The following is a 6,227-nucleotide window of genomic DNA, read 5'->3' on the forward strand; positions in this document are numbered from 1 at the left end:
CAATGTAGACCACAACGAACCGGTGGAGGAACTCCCGGAACACCTCGTTCATAAACGTTTGGAAGACCGAGGGACTGATGGATAAACCATACGGCATAACGAGGTATTCATAATGGCCAGTAGGTGTTATAAAGGCTGTCTTCCACTCGTCTCCCTCACGAATACGAACGAGGTTGTATGCACTCCGCAGGTCCAGCTTGGTAAAAATGTGAGCACCACGGAGCTCCTCGAGGGTGGCAGGGACAAGTGGAAGAGGATATGGCTGTTGGATGAGTTGTGAGTTGAGTTGTCGGTAATCGATACATGGGCGGAGACCTCCATCCTTCTTACCCACGAAGAAGAAGCTGGAAGCAGCCGGAGAGGTAGATGTTCGGATGAATCCTTGAGCAAGTGCTTCCCTGATGTACTCCTCCATCGTCTGGCGCTCCGGGTTGGACAGGGGATAGATTCGGCCCTTGGGGAGTTGGGCTCCAGGTAGCAGATCGATGGTGCAGTCCCATGGCCGGTGTGGAGGAAGATGGGTGGCAGCTTGCTTGTTGAATACATCCTGGTAGTCCAAATACTCCGCTGGGACCTCCGTGGTGTCAGGAACATCGGGACTTTCGACCTTCGTGGAAGCGATAGTAACAGGGGAAGTGGTAAATTGTGGTAAGTCAGAAATACAGTTCTCCATACAGTGCTTACTCCATCCAATGATGTCACAAGGATCCCAGCGGAGTTTAGGATGATGGAGATGTAGCCAGGGACGGCCCAGGATGATGTCCACGGTGGAATGCTCCAGTACCAGAAATTTTATCCTTTCCTGATGAAACAATCCGATCTGTAGGGTGATGGTGGGTGATGCATGACGAATCCGCCCACGCCCGAGTGGTTTTCCCTGAATAGTCTTTACTGAAAATTCCGGATGACGTTGTGGCTGGAGATGAAGGAGATCTAGACATTCTTTCGCGATGAAGTTGCCTGAGGCACCTGAGTCAATTAAAGCAGAGAGAGAGAGAGAACGTTCACCAGTATGGACGGTTACCGGAATTAATGTCAGTTGGGCTGTATTTATTTCAGCATGAAAAGTACTCACCACTGGGCGTGGGGGTCGAACTGGGCAGTTTCGTAGGAGATGTCCGGCGTTACCACAATACAAGCAGAGACCTGAGGTTATTCTGCGATGACGTTCCGTGCGTGATAGACGAGATGAGTCGATTTCCATTGGTTCTGGTACTGGAGCTGAAGCTGCCACCATAGCGGACTGAGGAGCGGTTAGAGGGGGCTGGCAGGCGGCTAGTCGCTGGGACAACCGGGTGGCACGTTGTAGAAAGGTCTCCAACCCGATGGAATCATCGTACAGCGCCATAGCTGCACGAATGTCTGGTTGGAGACCTTGGCGATAGGCACCCAGCAGAGCGATCTCATTCCATCCACTAGCCGCCGCCAGCGTACGGAAGTGAAGCGTGTAATCATTGACCGAAGAAGAACCTTGTTGAAGCCGGAACAGCTGATCTGAGACGGTGAGTTCGCTGGTGGTTGTGCTGAAAACATCTCTGAAATGACTTGTGAATTGTTCAAATGAGTTGATGATGGGATTATTAGCATTCCAGATAGCTTTGGCCCATTGAAGAGCTTTACCAGTTAGTAAGGAGATGATAAATGCTACCTTGGCGTTCTCCGACGTGAACTGTTGTGGTTGCATCTGGATGTAGAGTTCAACTTGAAGCAGAAAACCGCTACACTCAGCCGCTTCTCCAGCATATTGTGATGGTATGGCCATGGGACTTCCTGAGGCAGATGGCGGCGCGGGAGGTGGTGTGATTACCGCTCTGATGGCATTCACGAGCTCAGCGAATTGGTTGGGTGCGGCGGCTTCTTCGGTGCTCATTTCGGTGTAGGTCTGGTCTTCTGTCACACTCAGATATAGGCAGAGACAGAAACAGATGTAATAGTAAAAGGTGGGTTTATTGAACAATATCAAAGGTTTGCAAAGAAGCATCAGGCAGGATAAAAGTCTTAACTGAATTGTCCTTTAGAACAGGTGACGGAATCCGGAGAGCAAACAGGTTTGCAGGGAGAAACAGCAGATGGGTCTGGAGTAACGGGAGGCATGTGAACCGTAGACCAGACAACGTGAGAATGAAACAGTCCAGGTAGATATAGGGCGTGCTAACGAGGATCAGGTGAGTAATTAGAACTCAGGTGAGTTGGAGCGGATGGGTGGAGCTTCAGAGGGTGTGTTCTGGGACGTGTGCTGAGGTGAATGCCTGACAATAGTAATTTAGTGTAGTTTACTTTACAGTATTATTAATCCTTTGGCTGATTCTGCTAAGAGTTGTTAGCGGTTTAATGCTGAACTAAGTAAACAAAGACAAAATTGCAGGAGCCTATTTACAGATGATGTGCACTTGAATTCCTGAAATGATCTTGCGTGTGACCCGAATTGATAACCAGTACAAATTAACGATTCATGATTTAGAGATTTTTTATCCCCAGCTCTACGGGACATACATTAAGCATACATTTGCTGCACGTCTCATAAATCATTACACAATATCAATATCTGGGAGTAAGAGAAGAGGAGACGCAAAAGAGAACCCGATTAGGTCCAATTTACGAGCACAGACATTCTCACTCTTGCGTCTAATGAATGGAGAACACAAAAAAAAATTACGTCGAATTGTCAGTTTTGATGAGTATTCACGTGAATACACTCAGTTACATCTTGGGTGAACATAAACAATTGGGAAAATATCAGAACTGTATCAGTGCATTGCATATGTGAATTTGGTTTTAAAGGGACAGCCGCCTAATTTAGTTGCTGTTGTCTGTTGCATTGATGTTAATCATGTTCTTGTTTCTTAATGAGAAGTGGTTTCATTTAATTTTAATATAAAGCCATGTTGAATGTCACAGCAGTTAAATCTGTGTCTATCATGATAAGACTGTAGGAATCTTGGGCGAACAACGTACAAAACAGAAATGGCCATATTCCAAAGAAACAAAAGGACCCTCTTTCTCAGTCACAAAATTGACACATGACCATCACATGATGATCACCAGACGCTAATTGTATGGACCGCTTTTGTTGAGATCTGCGTCTTACGCATCCAGAGAGAAGAAAACGCTCTCTGTCTCAGAGCACCTAAGAAACAAACCTCCAGTCTTCTGAAATAAAGCTGGCATGGCACATGATGCGTCCAGCGTGACTCACATGGTTTTTTCGGACTTCCTGTCCCCCTCTCCTCTGACATTCCAAAACACCCCGTCTCTCAATAGAGATACGTACACTGCAAAGACAAACTTTAAGAGACAATCAACTTATTAGTATTGCTATTAGAGCAACAGTATGTTCTCTTTTATATGCCTGCTGTGTTTTATGTGATGATTGGAGTTTAATCTATGCATTATATGCCTTTGGGAAAGGAAGTTATCAAATGTATTAGCATGCAAGCAATATGGCCTTATTTGATATGTAATGAATTGTCTGGATGAATGATACACAGCAAAATGAACGAGGAAATGATATTGTGTATACTTTAGGCATCGAAATAGTTTAATGAAGTTAATAACAAAAATTGCAGAGAAATCCAGATCCTAATAAGTTGCGTACCAAAAGGAATTACAGGACAGAAAGGGGGTGGCATGACCCGCCCCTTCAGCAATGCCATTGGATCCCAGCATCGTGGGACGTGCCCTAGCGGCCCGTTTAAAACTTCATGTTCCTAACAGAACTAAGCGAACTCAGCAAGAACTCAGCGAACTCAGAGCTCCCAGCTCTTGCCTCACGCCTTTCGCCTCTTGTGGTTTGAGTGCTTTTCCATCTGCGCTCGACCGCTCGACCAAGCACGCGACGGTGCCATCAAAACTCTACAGAACAAACTGAAACTTCGTGACTGCCAGACTCTTCAAAGTCTCGCAACTCTGATACAGAAGAGCTCCGAACGCATCAACCTGCGTAACCAGGCAACCGAAAGATCGGCTCCAGCCAACCCACTCCTCCACGTCGAGGGATTTCCCAAAGTACTTCATCGACCAGCAACCAACCAGAACTTTCAATCAGACGAGCCCCCGGAACCCCCGTTCCCGGCACTAACGCAAGTAACAAGATCTCTCTTTACTTCGCTGAAACTGGTGCAAAATACTCCCTAAGTAGTTAAAAGCTAAGTCTCTGCTTTTGTGATTTTCTAAGGTTGCGACCTAAGAACTAGTTAAGATACTAGAACATTCGGGGTTCTCTTCAACTCAGTAATTTCTCATCCCCGGAACTGTATGAGTGTGAGTGTGAATGTGTGTGTGTGTGTGTGTGTGTTCATTTGTGTTTAGTAGAGATTAGTTTTGTGTCTTAGAGTAGTCAATAAATCTTTGTTTCATTAAAAGAGGTGTCTTGAATTTTATGTTCACAAAGTTCTATCTGTGTTTAGATCAAGCTACCTCAGCTTTAAAATTTCCTAACGTAATATTTTGGTTTATTTGTGATCTTGGCCAGGAACATAATATAAACCTTTTTTGAGTTAATACAGTATGCTGAATTGACCACTTTGCTGGACGAATGGTTAAGAAGTGTAATCTATTAACTCTGAATCAATTTAATCAAGTTCCGAATCTTTCGATTCGATTCCTTATTTGAATCATTATAAATTTGAGCTAATTAATCCTTACAAGACCTTAATATCAAGCCTATACAATGAGTTTTGTCATTTTAGAGAAATGCTTGATAAATCCATTACATTGTTTCAAAACCCATTAGTTTTTATCTGACTAAATCAGTGTTGTTTTTGACAACCATCTTAGATTTAGTCTTAGTCTTAGTCTTTTGGACTAAAATGCTTATTAGTTTTGGTCAAATTTTAGTCACTTCTAAATGTGATAGTTTTAGTCCAATTTTAGTCGACGAAAAGTCAAAAAGGTTTTAGTCTAATTTTACTCAAAAAAAAGGGGAAAAAGTCTTTTAACAAATTAATGTAGGTCAGTAAGTATTTTGCTGTTTGGTAGTGTCACTTATAAGTTATGAAAATAGCAGATCTATAGTTCAACACAATGTGAGCTTCCGGATCGACTATTTTCACCAATAATTACAATAATGAAGGAATGGTTTTAGACATAAAAGACATATATTTGAAATACACCCATAGGTCCTCTCACCGTTTGCGACCACCCTGTGTGCAAACTGCCGCCATCATGGTTAATCGTCTGTCTGTCTGAGTGACAACAATGTGCCGTGTTGAGCGTAACCAAACAAGGATAGAATGCTAAAACGGCTTGCCATAGCGGCAGATACTTTTTCGGTTTTAATTGGCATGCACAATAAGCAGAAATGTCATGCATTTTAAACGTCTGACGGACCACCCACTAACATTTTCGTCTATTCTCGTCTCGTCAACGAAAACTCACACACGTCTCGTCATGTTTTAGTCATCAACAAGCCATTTTTATCTCGTCTCATTATCGTCATGAAAAAAAGTGGCGTCAACGAAATGATTTCGTCATCGTCATCGTTGACGAAAACAACACTGGACTAAATCTACTGTAGATTTAGTCGACTAAAACTAGACTAAAACTAAAACAATTCAGATGACTAAAATCTGACTAAAACTAAATGGCATTTTAGTCAAAAGACTTGTACTAAGACAAAGGGGGCATTCACACGTTGCACCTTTTGTGTGCTCAAGTTTGTTATTTTAAATGTAGACACATGGTATGCACACTCATAATGAAAGGTGGTCGTGGTGTGCTGATTTTTTCCAGGCTCATTTGTTCCAGATTTTTAGTGTTGGAAATCCATTTATCCTTTGCTGAAACTTTTGCGTCTTCATTGAGAGTGCAGGTCAATGGCAGATGCCACGCTACAGAGCGCTTTGGAAAAAAGGAGGGAAGCAGTGCGCCTAGTCTTCTCAATTCTTTTTTTTTTTTTTCATTTTTAGACTTGAACAGCCCCTAAATTTATATAAACTACAATGTATCACTGCTTTTGTTAGTCTTCTGATGACTGCAGCACCACACAGCATATTCTCAATAAAGAAGTCTGCTGAAGAAACCCAAGAGTCTCCTGGTATTCACTTCTGAGTTTCCAACACTCTACATCCCCTCATAATGGCATCCCTGTATCCAATGGACAAAGAGCCTATTGGTGAACTAGTATATAGGGGTGTTACATTTATGGAGGCCCCTTCACTAAGCCTGAGGCCCTAGGCAATTGCCTACTCAGCCTATAGGTATTGCCAGGCCTTCATCAATTAGACTTT

The sequence above is a fragment of the Garra rufa genome, chromosome 17, assembly GCF_049309525.1.
Source record: "Garra rufa chromosome 17, GarRuf1.0, whole genome shotgun sequence".
NCBI lineage: Eukaryota > Metazoa > Chordata > Actinopteri > Cypriniformes > Cyprinidae > Garra > Garra rufa.